At 39.9% G+C, this 19200-nt stretch overlaps 1 long non-coding RNA gene across 1 annotated transcript; it reads right to left on the bottom strand.

The window, feature by feature from the left end:
- Positions 1 to 430: 430 nt before the first annotated feature.
- Positions 431 to 18540, bottom strand: LOC131455222 (uncharacterized). Its single transcript, XR_009239781.1, has 5 exons — positions 18436 to 18540; positions 17525 to 17675; positions 13366 to 13444; positions 3455 to 3555; positions 431 to 1549 (listed from the first exon to the last, which is right to left on the bottom strand). It is a non-coding gene; the product is annotated as an uncharacterized LOC131455222 (long non-coding RNA).
- Positions 18541 to 19200: the final 660 nt, after the last annotated feature.

The following is a 19200-nucleotide window of genomic DNA, read 5'->3' as shown; positions in this document are numbered from 1 at the left end:
TTTAAAAAAAGAAGTCGGTGCCAAAACAACAGAGGAAAATATGAGTGTTACAGAAACAGCTGAAACATTTCAAGTACCAACGTTGTTTATGACTGCGAAACAAGTGCAGTCATCAGAAATACAGCCCACTTGGTTTGTGGTGTGGAGCAGCGAGCATAAATTCACATGCGTTGTTTGTGCTAAGTAAAGACTTCAAGTGCAATTTATTGGAGTCCCTCCTAAGAATACACTGCCACCTTTTCAAATTAAATCCTTTCCTGAAAAACAGTGTAATCCTTTTTTTTTCTCTTCTTTTTTTTAATTACTTGCCCCAAAGATGCCCCCTTGTGGCAAGAGAGGAACCAGGTAGATACTGTTTAAAAGGACAGCAGCATTGTGCTACCAGTAATATAAATATTTGCCTTTTGGAGTGGGGGGGGGGGCTTCCTCATGGAAGTCATTGAGTGCAAAAGAGGTCTCACAGGAAGGAGAGAGAGAGAGAGATAGGAAGGGAGGAAAAAGAAAGGGCCTGAGGTGAAGCAAGCAGAAACAGGCATGCATGCGAGTGGCGGATGGAGTAGCTGGATTATTCCACCACAGACCAATACAAGCACTCCCATTATGCCAAGGTCAGACCGCACAATCTTTCTGTCTGTTATGGTGGTCACTATGTCACATGAGGTGATCACAGAGCCATTAATTCCTGCCGTACGAAAACAGACAGACTACAGGGTAGTGCCCGACCCGACCAATCATAAGAGGGGCTGGACCATGAGGCAAGGCTAGACGATAAAAAACAGTGTAAACAAAAGAAATGGCGTCCAAAGTGTTGTGAGAAGAGAACAGTGCCTTAAAGAGAACTTAAGGGTTATTGTATCCATTTTGTTTGCTTATGCTCGATACTTTTGCACATGCACAACACGCTGTGCTCTCATTGGTCAACGCCACTGACGTGATGGCACATCGCAGAAAGACTAGACTTTCTGTCGGGAGGTTGTGAGGTGTCCCAGATCTGTCCTTGATTGTCATTCACTATGACACATTGTATGGTATAAAATGATTGATTTTCCGGGCCGATGGGTCTGTTTGGTTGGGCTATAATCGTGTTTAAAACGTGTGTAGTCTGACCGACCTCGACGTTAGACTTGTTTTAAAAGAGTGAGTTTGCAAAAGCAAGGAAACTGTCAGGTTTTGCAGTTTGGACGCCCCAAAGCAGAGACACAAACAAACAAAAAACGAGTTGCTAGAGTTAATTGGCCAAAAGACTAAAGGCAGGCAGACGTCGCAGGGAGGGCTGGCTGGTTTGCAGAAGACAAGACACCAAGAAAACAAAAGTCAAAGGGTGTGACAGGGTGGCCTAGAAAAACCCCTCAAAAAGGCAACAATTACAATATATCAAGTAGACGTGCAAAAACTTGCATCAGAGATGTGGCACTGTTGAACTAGAACACGGAATTATCTGGCAGAGTGATGGAATGATGACCAGGCTTTTATATGGAGGTTGATGAGTAATGGGAACCAGGTGTGCGTTGTCATCTGCCACAGCCAGGTACACCCCCTGTCACACACCCTGCAAAAAGAAACAGGGAGAAAAAGAAAAAACACTCTTCACAGAGACGGTAGCATTTGCTGTCCATGCTCACAAAAATGTCTGTTCGGCAGCCAACACAAAAATTAGTTATTGAAGATTCAGGGCCAATAAGATGTTGGTGACCAACATACTCGTAATGCTTCTCCACTTTTCATGCTGCCATGTTACGAGGAGTGAGCAAACATCACAAAATGCCATCCAAAAAAAAGAGAAAGGATCGATGAACGTGTTGCTAATGACCTCAGCGAGCTGCAAATTGTAAAGTCTATTATTCCCACCAAGCAGCATTGGCTCCACTTTATATTTAAATGCATTTAATGACCTGCTTTATTTAAAACAACTTGTGGCTTCCTTTTACTCTAATTACCACTTTGAGACGTGTTACCTAACCTCGTTTTACTGTTCCTGCTGTCACAAATGAAATCGGAAATACTGACTGACTGCTTAAAGTCAGTATGCACCACATAGCTGTTATCGTTACAATCCCCAATTTCATTATTCTTATCAACTATCATTGTTATGCACATACAAATATATATTTTTATGAATATATAATCATAAATTAACATGATAACATCAAGGGTTTATTCCTGATATATAAAAAAATCTTATTAAAATAAAGACTCCAGGTGTTTTTTTTTTGGTTTTAAAGCAAATTCAGTCTAGCCACACGTCATTTGGTCAGCGCGACCTTCTGGAGAATATTCTTCTAAGACTTCTCCTGCTGCCAACTCCCGGTAAAAAAAAATCAACACAGGATCTGGATGAATGGTGAGTGGGTCGTGGCTGCTGGAGCAGGAAGTTTGGTGCCTGTGTGAGGGCACATCAGCGTAAGGTTGAGCTGCTCTGGGAGCTTGTTAAAATTCCAGTGCCAGGACCCTGCGTGGCTCACTAATAAGGGTCGGCTTTGTGTGCAAGGCCAGGGTGACCAGCAGGATAAAGCGCCAGTCAAGTGACAGGAGATGGCATGAAGGCTGGTCACGCCACTCCAGGAACAAACACCACACTATCTGACGGTTTGTCTGTGACGACGCGTAGGCTTCGGTGTACACAGAAAGCAGCCACAGGCGTGAAACACAACAATCTCTGCACCCGCCTCCTTTTCTCTCCCATCTGCCTGCCTGTCTGGGCCCATTTGTGCAATGTGGAGATGTCTGAGCATGCAGGTACTGCACATGTGCTATGCCAGTCTGTGTGAATGCAATATGTAAATATGGACACATATCTGATCTGTTGTCATCTCCCATCTACATTCATTTGCTTATCTGCCTAACTAGCAATAAATGTGGACTTGTGTAAGTTACACAAGTCTCTCTGCTTCCCCAAACTTGCCATCTGTTAGCAAGTCTATTGCACTGGGTTTGTTCAGTAGCATTGTTCATGCACAGCAGACAATGACTGCAATGTGTCTGCACTGACATGCATATTTGAGTGCAACGCTGAAGTAAGCGGAATAAGTGGAGGGAAAAGAATGAAGGGAAATGCGTGGACAAGGCATTGCTCTATCGTGGCAATCTCTATCACTTCACTGAGCGTTCAAGGATACTAGGCTTTTCAGTCGGAAATTTGACAGCAGTCATGTTAGCCGAGTTTGTTGGCCAGGAGTGTGTCTCTACTCTGGCAGTGAGTCTCCTCTCTGAGAAGCTAAATGAGATGCTGACAGTGCCAGGAGGGACTCTCTTATGCAGTCCACTGCAGAGCATCTGAGGCAATCATGCTGTTTTGCCATTCACACATGCCATTCCTTAAAAACTGGCAGCATCTATTCAGCCTTACCTCCTCCACACGTCCACCTCCATAATGCCAACTGGAAAAGAATGAGCTCCCACACAATTAAAACTGCATTCTGAGGGCAGAGACAAACCCTGAAGGCGAAATACTCACTGTGTCAGGACGATGGCAACCGCCTTCATTCAGAATGCTCTTGCCGAACAGCAGGGTGTGACGATCCAGGTCCAAACGCAGCTCTGACAACAGGCCAAGCACTGAAATGAGGAAGAAAAAAAAAAAGAAAAAAAGACAACACAAGACTTACTTCCACTGAAGCCTGCAGAATGCCCGACACCTCCTCTGCTACTCACACTGAGAAATTGGTGTGGAACACCACCTCGGCTGCTTCAAACAGCAGAAACCAGGGGAATTAATGTAACAGTGTAGCAATGAACACTGACAGAAAATGTCAGCACACTGACAGAAGAGGAAAATGGGATTTTGACACTTGCAACAAAACAACCAGAGAAGCCGAGCCGAGCAAAGACTTGTTCAGCACAGGCTGAAGACAATTTACAAATCATAAAATCTATGCCATAACGTAATGATTTAATGACATTACTCTCAACTAAACTGGTATATTATTAAATATCGAGCTACACTGTATAACATTAAATCAATTATTTATGCTGACACTGTGTGAGTAGAAAGAAATTACCTTTTAACTTTTATTAATGTTTGCCACATGTACAAATATACACAAACAAGCACCAAACTTGTTTACAGAGACATCAATAATCTAGCCTTTCTTGCCCAATTTAAATCACCTGTATAATCAAAGCACTGCAAATCATCAGAGCAAAGCAAAGCACTGAATTGCTTGATATTATTTGTATTTATTTGGATGTTGATAAATTCTGGCTTCTAACGTTCTTATCGTCAGACTGCAGGTGTTTGTGTTTCGTATCATGTTCCAAGTTGGTGCACATGTATCAAGTGTGTGTTTATTAGCTTGGGACATTCCCACAGTTCTCACTATAGCAAGAAATAACAGCTAGGATTTGGGAGGCACTTCAGTGGACAATAGTGGGGAAAAGACAGCAATTAAAGGCTGAACAAGATTTTAGGTTAAGATACTGCAGCCGAAAGCCCTTAACTCTTAAAGGATAAGGGTTGAGATAAAGGAAGGAAGGATTTTAACTACAGCTGGTGTAGTATATGTAGAACAAAAAAAAATAAAAAATGTTAAGAGACATAGCTAGTACAGTGAGTTTGTATGGCTTTGAGTGCTGAGAGGACAGAATGTCCAGTAAGTCAAGAGGACTTCCTGTGTAGCCTTGACCTCACCAGGTCACCAGTAATAATGACTGCAGGAATCCCCCACCAAGTATTTGTAACCTTTATACAGTAGTTTCAGCCCTCGCATGACGTCAAGTTGTGGGTCATTTACTTCAACCACTGGGCAGAGAGCGGATGAAGTTATACAACATACAAACATAGCACAATTTCTGTGCTATGTTTTTTAATGAAACGTACGAGTGTGAAAAAAAGATTAATCTCTCGACAACATTAATGCGGAGAAGAATAGGAGTCGGACTCCATGCTGAGCATATGAATGAGCGCGCTGACAAGTGCACAACATGGTCAGCACTGCAGGACGGCTATGTGTTGACACTGAGTGACGGGGAGAGGGAGTGATATTGATGGAACGGTGAAGTGCCTGTCAGCTGTGCGTCTGCACATATTATCCATCGCCTTCTGCAAGATACCGGTTGTAGAATAAGTTATGTCAGATTAGATTTGGGTATCATAAAATAGATTATGCAATAAAACACATATAAGACACACATAATAAGACAAACCAATAAGGATATGTAAACATTTAGAGGGGTAAAACCCACATTTATACAGTATTGTGAATTTCTGTTTGAGTTCTTGAGTTTGAGTTCTGATGGCCCAGGGGAAGAAGCTGTTCAGCCTATACAGATTGATGGAAAGACTGACAGATGGGATACTGTACTGCAGATAGAAAACTGGCAAATATTCTTGTAACAAGAAAAATTACAAAAACAATGCCAGATACAGGTAGAGACAACTGCACACATACACACACAAATCAATTCAAATCAGATTTAAAAACAATAACAGTTCCAAGTGGATTACAATTCCACCTTAAAACCAAGGTGACGACAGAATCCTGTAGGTTCCTTGCAGGAAAATGTATGATTATGTACAATGAATCGACCTGTGAGAGCGGGATTTGGCCTTGGTACTGAGAACTGAGCCACTGAGGGCATCACAGCCAGGATATGACCAGACTGACAATAAGAGCAAGAGAGCAACCTGAGGACTTGTTTTGACAGATTTGACTCTTTGGTCTCTGACAGGTTTAAAGCTCTTCCTGGCTGGGAAATTCCTTTATCTGGGGAGGTGAGGTTGGGCCCTGAAGTCAGGATCGCTCCATCTTCCTGCTCCCATAATGCCTGGCTGATGACAGCATGTTGCACACCACTCATACTGCAAGACAGGGAGAGAGAGAAAAAAAAAAAGCACCATCCACACACACATACGCAAGGGGTGCGGGTTGGCTGGGTTGTCATGGCAACCCCGTCCTACAGCTGTCAAGTGTTCATCAGTTTCCACAGCAACACCATAAGGTGGAGAGAGTAGACAATTATTTCAGACATAATACAGTTGAGAGGGTTGAATAGAAGCCTTATTAGGTCAAATTACCCTGCTGCGGAGGTTTAACAGAGGCAAAGCTCATGACCATTTCAGTCAGACGGCATGGGATTTGCTCACTGATGTGACCAAATTAGGCAGATAGAGCGCGGAGAGTGAAGAAAGAGATAACAGTCAACAAGAGATTACTGTGATCTCCGCAGATTTATACGCAAAACACATTACACATTTTAAGCATTCATGGGTCAAAAGATTAAAAGGAAACGGCTGCAGAATCATTTTCATGGAAGTTAAGGTGAACCAGTGTTTTATAACCAAATCTCCACTATTTCTAATTACATTTTAAAAGCAACTGGAAAAAGAGGGAAAAGTAAACATGTCCTTTGCATAATTGTTTTACAGGCTTACAAGATATGAGACAACTTCAGTCAGTCAGTCATCATCTACCGCTTTATCCTCGGCCAGAGGGTCGCGGGGGGTGCTGTGCCAATCTCAGCTACATCGGGCGATAGGCGGGGTACACCCTGGACAGTTCGCCAGTCCATCGCAGGGCCACACACAGATAGAGACAAACAACCATTCACTCTCACACTCACTCCTATGGTCAATTTAGAGTGTTCAATTTACCTATCCCCACATTGCATGTTTTTTGGACTGTGGGAGGAAGCCGGAGAACCCAGAGAGAACCCACGCACACACGGGGAGAACATGCAAACTCCATGCAGAAAGGCCCTTGTTCCAACCGGGGCTCGAACCCGGGTCTTCTCGCTGCAAGGCGAGAGTGCTAACCACTACCCCACCGTGTGGCCTATGAGACAACTTGAACATTTAAAATAAAATCTATGAACTAACACATTCTATCACATTAAAAGGTTAATTATTAGGGGAAAACACCTGAGGAGTTTCAATATTGATAGTTCCAGTGTTTGGGCTCAACAAACAGGTCTGTTTTATGAAGTACGATAACTGCTGAAGCCTCTCTGAATACTGTTTATCATAATGTCGTGTGGAAAAAATTAAGATGTCTATGTTCTTTGAATCTTGCTGATAAGTGGTGTCTTTTTTAGTACATAGTAACTTCCGCCATCATGTGCTTTCAGCTTTTGATAAATGCTCCATTATCCATGCACTGTTACAACATTTGAATCCGTGGTTGTGTTGTAAGTGTATTTTCATTAAATATTCATCTGATGTCTTGGTAGCCAATGCTGACATCAGGTCCAAGACTAATTTCCAATCCAGCATCATTTCCACCGCAAACAAAGCAAGAGAAATATCATGGCAACTACCGAAAAAGGAAATAAATAACAAACAAACACAAACTGAGGCTACAGCACATCAGGTGTTCCGCTTTGTTACCTAAACCTTGTGTCTTGTTCCGAGAGGAACAAGGTTCATAGATAGAAATCTTAAGCAATTTACACAAACCGATCTATTAAAAAAAAAATCAATACACGCAATACTGAAACAAACTAGTATATATACACCCGAGTCACTGGACCCTCCTAAAAGCATCTTTTAAAACGACAATGGTAGAGGATTATAAAGACTTTTACTAGAGTGCGGTTTTTTCTGTCTACAGATAACAAATAAAGATAGATTATATCCAGTGTACAACTACAACCAGATACTATATGTTATATTACTACATTTTTCAGCAATTCCCATTCTGCTTAATCTGCAGCGGCTGCAGTCTATATACTGCTATCACGAGGTGACACTGAAATTTCTACAAGCTATCAACCAACATAATCTCTTAATATTAAAAACTACAGTAATGAGAAAATGATGAAAGAGACATTTATTTTAATCCTTGGAGCAGACATTCACCACAAATAATCTGAGTCTGTATGGCAGGATGTAGGTGTCTGATACAGACACTCAGAGTAAAATAGACTTAATAAACGGCTATGAAAACCATACGACATAAGGTGCATTATAATTTCTGACCTGGGTTAACTCACCTCTCACTAACATGGAACTGTACCAGTGACAGTATATAATAACAGTAATAAAACGGTATCTTACTACAATAATCCACGTACATTTAGAATGATAGTTAAGATGTCAACTCAAAATATAAAAACACCAATCTTTGTAAAGTACTAAAATATCTGTACGTACAAAGACTAATAAATGGGGGCATAGTTAAGGCTGTCAGATTATTATTAAATATTAGTTTCTGTATGAAGAGTTTAAACAGAGCAAAGATCAAATGAGAAAAGAAGTATCAATACCAAGGCAAAGTAAGCGAGAAACAGCTTTGAAGCTTTGAAAAATACCTCAAGGAATTAGGTTGTAGTAAAAAATTAAAACATCTAAAGCAAGCAAATTTATTCTGGATATCTGAAGTGACGCTTCATATAACAATGAAGTGTCTGACCACCAGAAACTGACATTTTTGCTCTAACTGCAAAGAAATCTATTGGAAAAACTTCCACAGCCTTTAGGTGTATAATGTACATGCGTAGGGAAAGTAATCCAGCTGTGTTTCTCATGCTGTTTTTCTTAAATTACATTGTGAAATTGTCTGTTCAGTCGGGTAAAACTCCATGATTAATTCCACATAAAAAGTAAGTAAATGTAAAACCATTAACAACTACAAGGCATTATCCATTCCAAGTACTCTTTCAAAGACAAAGGAAATAATCATAGAGAACTCTATATTTTATGAGAGCTGCAATCAGGATAACAAATATAAAAGAATCAATAATTATCAGATAAAAAAAAAGTGGATGAAGGGAAGTTTTAGTGATTGAGAACACTCTTAGTGAGTAACTTTAAGTAGGAAAAGAAGGTTCTATATTTGATTATCCCTATACTTGACAAACTGAAGTCATTGTTTTTGGTTGAAAGGAAAATTAAGCTGGCAATAAAGTCAATGGAGAGACTCTGTGAACTCCTAAAGATAATAGAACTATTCTTGGCTGCATTTTGGACAAAAAAACAAACAAAAAAGATAAATAAAAGAATCAAGTTTTTACCAAGATTTTCTTTATGGGCAGTTCAGTTCTTTCCACAAGAGCTGAAGCTCTGGCTCACGTCATTTTTGATAATGCTGCCATCTACTGGTAAAAGAAGTTATTGCAAGACATTACAAACAAATGGTATGGGTAAATTAAAAAGGTCTATACTAAATGTACACCCACAAACATGATCTTGATGCTGTACATTTTTAAAAGCATATCATACTGATGTGTCAATCACTCGTGTGTGTAATGACTGCAGTGCAGTGTTATCTGTGCTTTAATTATCACACATTCAACTAAACTAAAACAGAATTTATAAATGGACAGTGACCACACAAATCGGCAGAAGACTGTAGCCAATAAATCCTGAATGAACTAATCCAAAATCTAATCTCCAAATGCTCTTCTTCTTGCATCACATTATTTAGCACATCATCAAATGTTGGACAATGAAATATCTGTTGAACGTGAACATGGTGGCAAATAAAATGGCTCCAATTTCAAAGCCCTGCTGGTAGACTGATGACTTTCACAGCATTCTCAAGCTCTCTGATGTCGGTCAGTGCGTGACATAGCTGCACTCACACAATGAGTCACACATGGGTCAAGATGAGGCTCAAAGGGCTTATTCCACGGCACTGACCTGCTCCGAGAGTCACTGTCCCTTTATGTTTCTGTGTGTCTGTGTGTAGTGATGCCTGTTGTTTGGCTGCTTTGCTACATGCAAATATACAAGAGGAGAGAAACAGAAACCGTAATGTTACCCTTTTAGAAAATCAGGCTATATTTGGACAGGACGGGAAGGCGATAGCCTAGATTTGTTGGACCGCAGTGTCATTCTAATCAAAGTGACGAGGTCGCGGGGGTCAGCAGTGATGAGCACAGTCAGTGTGGCTTGGTGAAATTGCTTTGGTCAGAGTGACAGCTGCACTATAATCTACAGCTCCTCTTTGACACCCACGCAGATGAACTACTCAATGATATAAATAATTCATTCCTAAATGGAAACATTAACATTGTCAAGTCGCTGTTTGGCAGCATGCCTTATGACACCCCCACTCGACTGCCTGTGAAGAGTGCAAATTATACTGTTGCTCCGAGTGAAAGAAATATAAAGCAGGTACACCTACTGATTCCTGCTTGACCATCAATCTCCATTTCCCCATCACGGTGCAAACACAAGAAAGGGAGATGGCTCAAAGCAGGACCAGGATGCCTCACATTTACTTGTAAAAGAACAGCATGAAGGCAGGTTTGATCTTTGTACACTTATCTGATATGTCAACTGATACGTTAGTGTGATACTAGAAGAATTTGTAGCACCAAATGAAAAACAAAGGCAATTTAAGAGTCCCGCTTTTGTATTATCTTTTTGTTTTGCAGCAAACCCAGATGATATGGTTTTCAAGCATATTGACATCATATACATATAGTATTTAGTGTGTGAACCCACGTGTTAAATGCTTCAACCAGAAGCATTAAGAGTTATTGTAATGGTTCATTCAAAAGACCAACCACCTGGGATAGTGCACAACGGCATCAAACCTGAGGCAGTCCATACAGGAAGAAGTCCATTTGTCTCTCGGCCTGACTTTACCATTAACCTTGTTAAGCTGTAGACGCTGGCTTTGGAATTGAGGACAAACGCACAGGAGGGCACGACAGTAAGGTCATCCCACTATCTGTCATCCTGCTAACCACAGCAGGGCTTTCCCCAGAGTTGTCTGGGTAACGGGGTCAGACAGTAACAGCAGGTGGGTTGACCGGTTTCCAGGCAGGGGCGGCCGAGTACAGATGGCCGCACAAATCTCTGACTACAGTGGGTATTATTACATTTAGCTACTTTTAATGCTCGTATGATGTGTAAGCTGCACTGTGTTTGTACAGACAATACCTCACCCACCCACTCATGACAAATACGCGGAATTTGTCCATCTAAAATCTATGGCATTTATTTCTAACAGCATTATGAGCTCTCTGACATAATGAAAGAACAAATGAAAGGTGAGTTTGTATCCATACAATCTAGCCAACAAGACTAAAAAAGAAACAACTCATGGGTTTGGACTTATAAAGTCACTAAAACTTACTAAAAATGCACTTTTGTATTTAACACAGCCTACTGACCCCCATCTGAGTGATAAATGTTAAGTACTATTCATCCTGTTACTGTAAAACATCCCATAATAATCACTACATCAGCCTGTCCTCTAGTAAGCCGAGTAACAAGCTAAAGATTGAGTGAAAATAATATCACCTACATAGCTTGCAAGGACGATTATAAAACCTGTGTATAAATGCAACAATTCAGTTATAAAGATTTAGGAAAGATGCCATTTGAGATTCTTAAAATCATCTTTGTGAAGTACTAAAATATTGGAAATTTAATTTCCCAAACGACTGAGATTCACTGGTCCCTGGATGCATCATTGCCTCTTACAAAAACCTGCTAAAATTCTATAAAATCTATTCTGTATTTAACACAGTGTGACCACCATCTGCAAGTACTACTCCTGCTACTGTGAAGCATCCCATAACAATCATATGCCAGCCTGTCCTCTAGGGCACCTTCCTGCCCATTGGCATGATTCGGTTACCATGGTAATGGCACACAACCTGCTCCCAAGTAGTGTTCCTGAGAGATGGGCAGACGTGGCCACAGAGAGAACGTAACATGTTCAGCGGATTATGTAAGCATTCCTCAACCACACGACGTCCTCTCTTCTCTATGAAATATTCACCGACAAGCACCGGGGATTGGTCAGCCTGACATCAAGCATTAAACAGCATGTGCATGTGACGGCGACGAGATATGCCATAACCCGCTGTGCTTCCCAGGAGACAATCATGGAGCAGGAGTAAGAGATGAAGGGAAGACAATATCCTTAACACCGGGTTTGAGGAGGTTGTAGAGAAGGCAATTATTCCTGCATACATTATTTAAATCTCACGAACCTCAGCAATGAATTGAATATTTAAGAAATAATTTCAGGAAAAATTATTAAAGAGGGGATAGGAGGTCATACATTCACTAGTAAAATGATGTTAACTTCTTCCTCCCTGATTGTGGAGGTCCCTTGATAACACTGGACTGATCAACAAATTAGTGCATCACTATGTCTGTGTTTGAAAGCACTCTTTGTCTGAGAGCGCCATATAGCTATGCAAGACTGGCATAGTGAATCTACATTTTAGCCATGTCCCATTTTCATGTTACATACCAATGCCGATATGAAATTATGGGCCAAAATAAAATCTGTTCAATGGCCAATTTGAGACTTTTTTACGTAAAGCATTAACTGGAGATGTAATTAATAACATTATTGATTTGCTCCATTTTATGTCCGTCAGTTCCAGGATTGTAGGGGGTGTGCATGCTGATGCCGGCACAATTGAACGGCTGACTGGGACGCTTGCACACAACCCGAGCAGTAATTAATGTTATCTGCTAGAATCTGGATTTTCCCTGATGCACTGCACCAAGCAAACACAGCAGTAGCTACAAATCATTGTGGTTAATTATGTGAAAGATAATTATAACAATAAAATAATTACTTTTTTTTTTATCATTTTGCATATGATCGGTAGCTGTGGTGCACACTTATTATCCATAATTTAGTGTTATCTAAAAATAGTAAGGCATATTGATTTTCTGTAGCGCCACATCACGCTAACTTTTGCTCTCTCAAGCACATGAGCTAGGCATCGAGATTTCGTGCTTCTCCCTTTCTCTCTCTCTCACCTTCCTGTCCTCCCTTTTCATCTCTTATTCCCTCACCTGCAGCATTGAGATTCCTCTTCGCTCTCTCTCTCTCCTCCACTTTAGATCTCTCTCATTGTGAAATTTGCACTGTGCATTCTGCTTTGTTCTGATCAGTCTTGACCTGCACCACATGCAAGGTGCTCTGAGAGGATTTCTCTTATGATTTAGCACAATTACATTGAAATACGTTGAGTTTCTTAATAATAATCACAGAAACATTATACTGTGATAATACTGTGCAGATCCTGTATTCAATGTGTACAATTCCATTTATGAATTTTTTCCTCCAGTAAAAGAAAATTAGTATTCAACCTATTCTGCCTTTAACAAAAACACATTTTTAAATGAATAACAATGTTGTTGGAAAACTATTAATGAAGAAAAATGCTGGAGTAAATTGTCTTAATCTAGGATCAATACTTTTTGTGTGAAATAGAGACTAAATCGAAGTAAATTAAAGTCCAGAACTGATTCTCTCATCTCAGTTAATCATTTCTAGAATAATAATCACTATCACTATACCATAAAAACAAATACAAAGCTAGAACACATTGACTTAAATGGCAGTGATTTTCCCCAGGTGAAGCGCTGATATAAAAAAAGGAAGGAGTCCTTTGATAATGTCTTTTTTTTCCCCCCATAGTGCGAGTCGTGTCAGACAGCAGTCTCACCTGATTAAAGGTGTGAGCTCCATGGAAGATGATGGTTGGCAGGAACAGATTGAAGAGGACTTGAGGATCAAAAGGTCTCCTGTAAAAGACAAAGCTGTTATGTTGGCGACTGACAGGGCTCCATGGGGAGCGAGAGGACTCGGTCTAGTGAATGTGACCGACTTGCACACGAGCACAGTTCACTACGGCGGCTCTGGTTTGCCAGACAGGCGCTACTTCCTTTTCCTTTTAAATGTCACAGTCGTCTCCAGGTACAAACCTTATCAAAGTGCCAAAAAATAGGATTCTACTACAATTACCGTGTCATTGTATGCCTCTGACAATCACTTAAATGTCAGTCATCCTAGCATTAAAGCTACAAATGTGCAGCCTTTATTTAACAAGGTTAGTCCCACTGAGATCAAGGATCTTTTTTCAGCATTATAGTTATAGTAAAAGTCAGAACACAGCGATTAAATCTCACTCATATAAAAACACTAGACTGAAACATCGTCACCAGACCTTTAAACTCGTTCAGGGTTACTAGGTTTTGAAGATGAAGATCAGACTGTAAGTTATTCCAAGGATATAAACCTAAAAGCTTTTTTTCCCCAATTAAGTTTGAATTTAAGGATCAACATTTCACAAGACAAAGATTATGACCTCCATTTTTACCATTCAGTAGGTGTTTATATGATCACAGATACGAATATAATCAATTCGTCCTTGAATCCCTCTAAATATTTAGTTCCTTTAAGGCAGGTGTCAAAGGGGCGGCCCCCCCAATCAATTACATGTGGCCCACCACTTAATATCATGTTATAATGACGCTATATAGTAAGTTTCTGTAGTAATTATTGAATTATTAAATCAAGCTTTATTTATGTAGCACTTTAATATAAAGCAATGCAGCTCAAAGTGCATTACATTCAACATTAAACTGTATATAGGCTTGTTTGGTGTTTTAATTACATTTGTCCACGTTATTACTCACTTTATTTGTGATTTGTTTCTGTTCTTGATTTTAATACATTTATTTTTGCATCATAAATATGTTTAATCGTGAAGTATACATCATTCTATATCCAAACCATCACTTTTACTTTGGAATTCTGTGGAATATCACGATGGAATAATGTGGTATCATTTTAAGCTCATATTGGCCACCCACTACAGCCCCCAGGTCATTTGAGTTTGACACCTGTGCATTAAGGCATTTCTGGGGTGTTGAGTCCAAGAGCAATTCAGAGGATTCCATTATCATGTTCTTCAGATAACACATGTACATACTGTGTGTCCATATGTACAGTACATGAGGATTTCCTCAGGAAATTCTTTAGATAACATTTACAAAATGGGATCATGTACAGACAAGAAACAAAGTAATGCCTCCAGTTCAGAGGCACACAAATCCAATACCTTGTCGAAGGCAAAAACCTAAGTTTAGCCACTAGATAGTGCATTGCGTCACCTCTGAGCCCCTTAGTCACTTCAATTATTCCATTATAATTGTGGAATGCATTGATTAAAGATATCATAATACAGAATGAGAGATCCAACTGGTGGTGTCAGTATCCATTAAGACTCTCAGAGAGAAATGCAAGCTTCTTATCAACAACACCATAAGTGGGTGTCATTATTACACGACAACACCCACAGTAAGCAGTGCACGTTATTTTTTATTTATTTTTAAATACATACTGATCACATTCTCTGTCCTTTGGTGTTCTGCAGCAGTAATGTTGCATTGCTGCTTTTTTCCCCTCTTTCCTCATCCTCGTCTTCATCCTCTGATCCCTGCAGTGATATGGTCTATTATTTCTCGTCCTTGATATATGATGCAACGCAATGCCTCTCAGAAAGGTATAGCCTTTCATGTCCTTCATCCTTGAATTCTTTTTATGTCAATTCTGAGGATCAAACCGCGGTGATATTCAATTCAGGTCAAGATAGAGCTACCCTTTTTCGATGCATTCCAACAAACCGTAAGGTCATGTAACGCTGCAAATAAACATGGGAATTCCAATTAATTTGATGTGAAAAGGTGCCATCTGAAATCAGAATGTGACCACAGACCTTTGAAAATAGCCTAGATTTTTCTTAAAAAATAAACTAATAATAGCATGACCTGAATAGCATGAATATACGGATTAATGAAAATGACCCCGCCTGTGTAAATGTTCTATTACCAGGGCACACTGGGTTTTGGTGAGTATCTACCACTGTGTTTGTGGGGATGTAGAAGATTGCATTTCTATTTTAATTATCAATTCTAATGCAGAGGCGAGTTTGGAGAGCAACCACACTTTTCCCCAGCTATTCGTACTTGAAATGGTTGCTGCAGCTGCAAATTGCTCCTATCTTTCTGCCGCCATCACCTGCCACAACATGAATTACTTTTTTGCCGCTGCAATTACCCACACAGCACAATATGTATGTATTTTTTCCTACTGTGCAGCCTGAGCATGACAAATGCAAAACTGCATGTCAGAGACTAATACAGACACTATAATCAATAAATTATTCATAGGCTGGTGGTTTTATTCCAAGGACCACCTGCACCACAGAATCAAGGATGGAAGTGTGCTGTATACACTAATTGCCTCTTCAGTTGAGCAACACTAAATTTAATCAGACCACAAACTTTAATGCCTTACTCCCCAGTGGCACATAATGGACTCTGTAATGCAATGAAATCCTTATTTCTCTCTCTGGTCTGTCCCCATATGTATCAGGCTTAATGGCATGAAGGTTACACAGAATGGTATGACCGATGTAATGGCCATTGTGGTACCCTCTGCTGGTGTGCTAATGAGATCCCAGCATTCAAAGGGACCAAAGAGTCCAAGCCATTAGTGGAAACTTACACTTGGCCTCCGCGATTTGTAAGGTTCATGGCTCATCGACTTGAATTCTCTGAAATTTCAAAAGACCACTCATTCCACATCCTGTCATGCTTGTGGTCATCGGGTGGCTGAGTCCCTGGCTCAACGATGACTGCCCCTTTTATGTGACAAACTACTCTGGTACAACTGCAAACACATAAAGGCAGGCCAGACAAAGCAATAATACCACATATTCATCTCAAGGCTTAGGCTCAGAGACTTTGCAGCACTTTAGCTGAAGTTCCGTATGAAGTTAAACCATCATATTTGCAATGTTTCCATGAGGAGCTTAAATGTATCAAAGCATTAAAAAACTAATAAAAAACATCCATGACAAGGTGCTCATTATTTTAGAAATATACAATTTTTTTCTATTGTTCTTTGTAAATAAAGTGTAAGAAATTAGCATATACAAACTAACAGTATCTGAGAAAATAATGGATTAGTGCTGATTTAACACTTCACTTCTACATCTCACTGCCTGTTTGACAACGACGACATTCCAATTGTGTCCTCTGCAGTCGGTGCTCTGGAATGTTGTTTACAAAATATATAGCCCACCCTCCAGCGTATAAACAGATGGTAGATATCCACATCCATTACTGTGCTCTGTGTCATAGGTTGAGATGACCATGTGTGTTTGAGAGATGTTTCAGTGAGATTACCAAACTACCTCCCACATTTGCTGCACTGCTGACAAACCTGTGACTCGCAACATTATTTCATTATCGGAACTCTTCACCAAAACACATAACAAAAACGAAACAATGCACGGAGCGCAAAAGAAAGAAAATAATATTACATTATTATGTTTGCAGTTGATGGCAGGAAGATACAGTACATCTACAAAAACGTCAGCGTAAAAGCCTATTTTGTTTATTGTTCAGACCGTTGGTATTGCTCAAGCCTGCTCCACTGGAGTCTAATGTATATAGTTTATTTTCTTCCGTGTTAAGTTGTCTTCTAATTTCCCCTTGCCAACAAAGCGCACCCTAAAAATGTAATCTCCCCTATCTGTTCCTCAATAAAAACCTAATATTGGGTAAATTGCTCTCCTGCTCTCTCTAAAACTACATCAGGGGAGAAAGAAATCTTCCTTTGTGGTGCAGTTTGTTTTTAAGATGTCTCCACTACATGATCAATTATGCATCTTTTTCAAATAAATGTTTTATCAGGGCAGGTTGTCCCACTTGTCACCGGTGCCTTTGTTGTGTTATAGCGTGCTGCACTAATCCATAAGGAATGTTTTCTTCTTTTTTTTTTGTATTATGCGTTTGCGGTGAAGTAAACTCTACCTGTGTCAGTTGCTGCATGGGAAGCTGAGGTTCACTGGCATATTTGGTTTAGTTCAACGTGAGCGACTATGCTTGTGCGACGACCATGAAGTTGTCGAGTCCAAACTGCTCTCAGATGACAAGCATTTCACGGCTAATCCCAGCAGCACACCTGCAGAGGATTACAAACAGCAAAATGTTGTTGTTCTGTAGACAATAGTAATCCACTAATACTTAAGATACAAGTCAGACACTACAAAACATTTCCCATGTGTTTATCATGCAAATATGGATAAAGCAATAGGTTTATAATAGTCCTGTAAAAGAGCATGCAAAAACTAATAAGCTATACAAAACTGCATCATGTGTATAGTGATAAAATGCAGGTGAACTTGCAAACTTTTCTTTTTAATATTGCATGAATCAACAACAGTGGTGGTTTGTGAGCCCTTTATAGTTTATAATACTTGAAAACAACTTATACAGCAGTGTTTTGTGTAATGGTAGGCTGACTCACATTTGATTTATCACCACAGAACCCAACAACCACCACTATAGAAAAGTAATTTGTTTTTGTTGGCTGTGCAGGGGGAGTCTTTGTCTTCGTTGCACTTATATATACACATTTGTATCATTATTCTTAACTATTTGACTGTTATCTAAGCTAAGTTGCACCACACTGGTAAAGATTGTTCCATGTGTTAATTATAAATGTTCCACATAAAGATAAATAAGTGCATCTCTGCTCAGAAAACGGTGGATAAAGCAAAACTGCACGAAGTACATCCCTCTTACTCTCTCAACTTGATATACTGCAACCGAAACGGACTTTATTTATTACCATTCTGATTTATTACTTTGACACGGACTGCAGGAAATGCAGCTTTCATTACTTTCTTATTCTTAACGGGCTACAAGCTAAAGCTACTTACCGCGAAACAGTGATTTATAAGTACCACATCTGAACTTCCCTTTCGAGCTTCCACACAGTAGGACATGTTTTAAGGCCCCAAACTAAAGTGCAGAGAGGACAAACAATGGAGCAGTATTACTGTGTAGGAGGCCCACACACACACACACTAAGTGATGACATCTCCAAAGTGAGGGTCAAACTATTCGGAAACAGGTGCGTTTCAATTCAGCAGCGGGAACATCCGCATCAGCTGTGCGGCCTTTAGGAATGCTCGGAAACAGTAGTTTTTCCACGTTATTTGCTTTCACATTTTCCCCCGCCAAAAAACCAAAGCTGAATATACAGGACCTTAATAAAACGTGTACTGTTATTGTGCAAATCGCGCTATATATATGTATACAAGGGGAGTTATGTTTAACCACTGAAAGTGGTAGTTTATGTCTTTTAATAACACGTTACCTCTGAAGGTTCATGAACGCCCCCCAATAGCCGGGGTGTCGCTCTGTCGCTGTCCAGCAGATGGCGGTAAATGCATACTAATGCACGATGTCCACTGTGTGCTACTGGGATAATGAATCTCTACCCACTGTCCCTTAACTTCAATTAATCAGCTGTATGGGCCTTAATCAAGAGTTAACTATTTAATTAGTCATTTAAAGTTGATTAACTGAACGAATAACTTGTAAAACAGCACCTGTATGGATCAGTGTTGTAGTGTGTTTGATTTTTTTTTTTTTTTAAATCACTCACTATCTTATTTTTTTATGATAATTATTAACTGTCA

The sequence above is a fragment of the Solea solea genome, chromosome 1, assembly GCF_958295425.1.
Source record: "Solea solea chromosome 1, fSolSol10.1, whole genome shotgun sequence".
NCBI classification, from domain to species: Eukaryota; Metazoa; Chordata; class Actinopteri; order Pleuronectiformes; family Soleidae; genus Solea; species Solea solea.
Note: the sequence above shows the minus strand (reverse complement) of the source record. Positions and strands in the feature narration are given on the sequence as shown.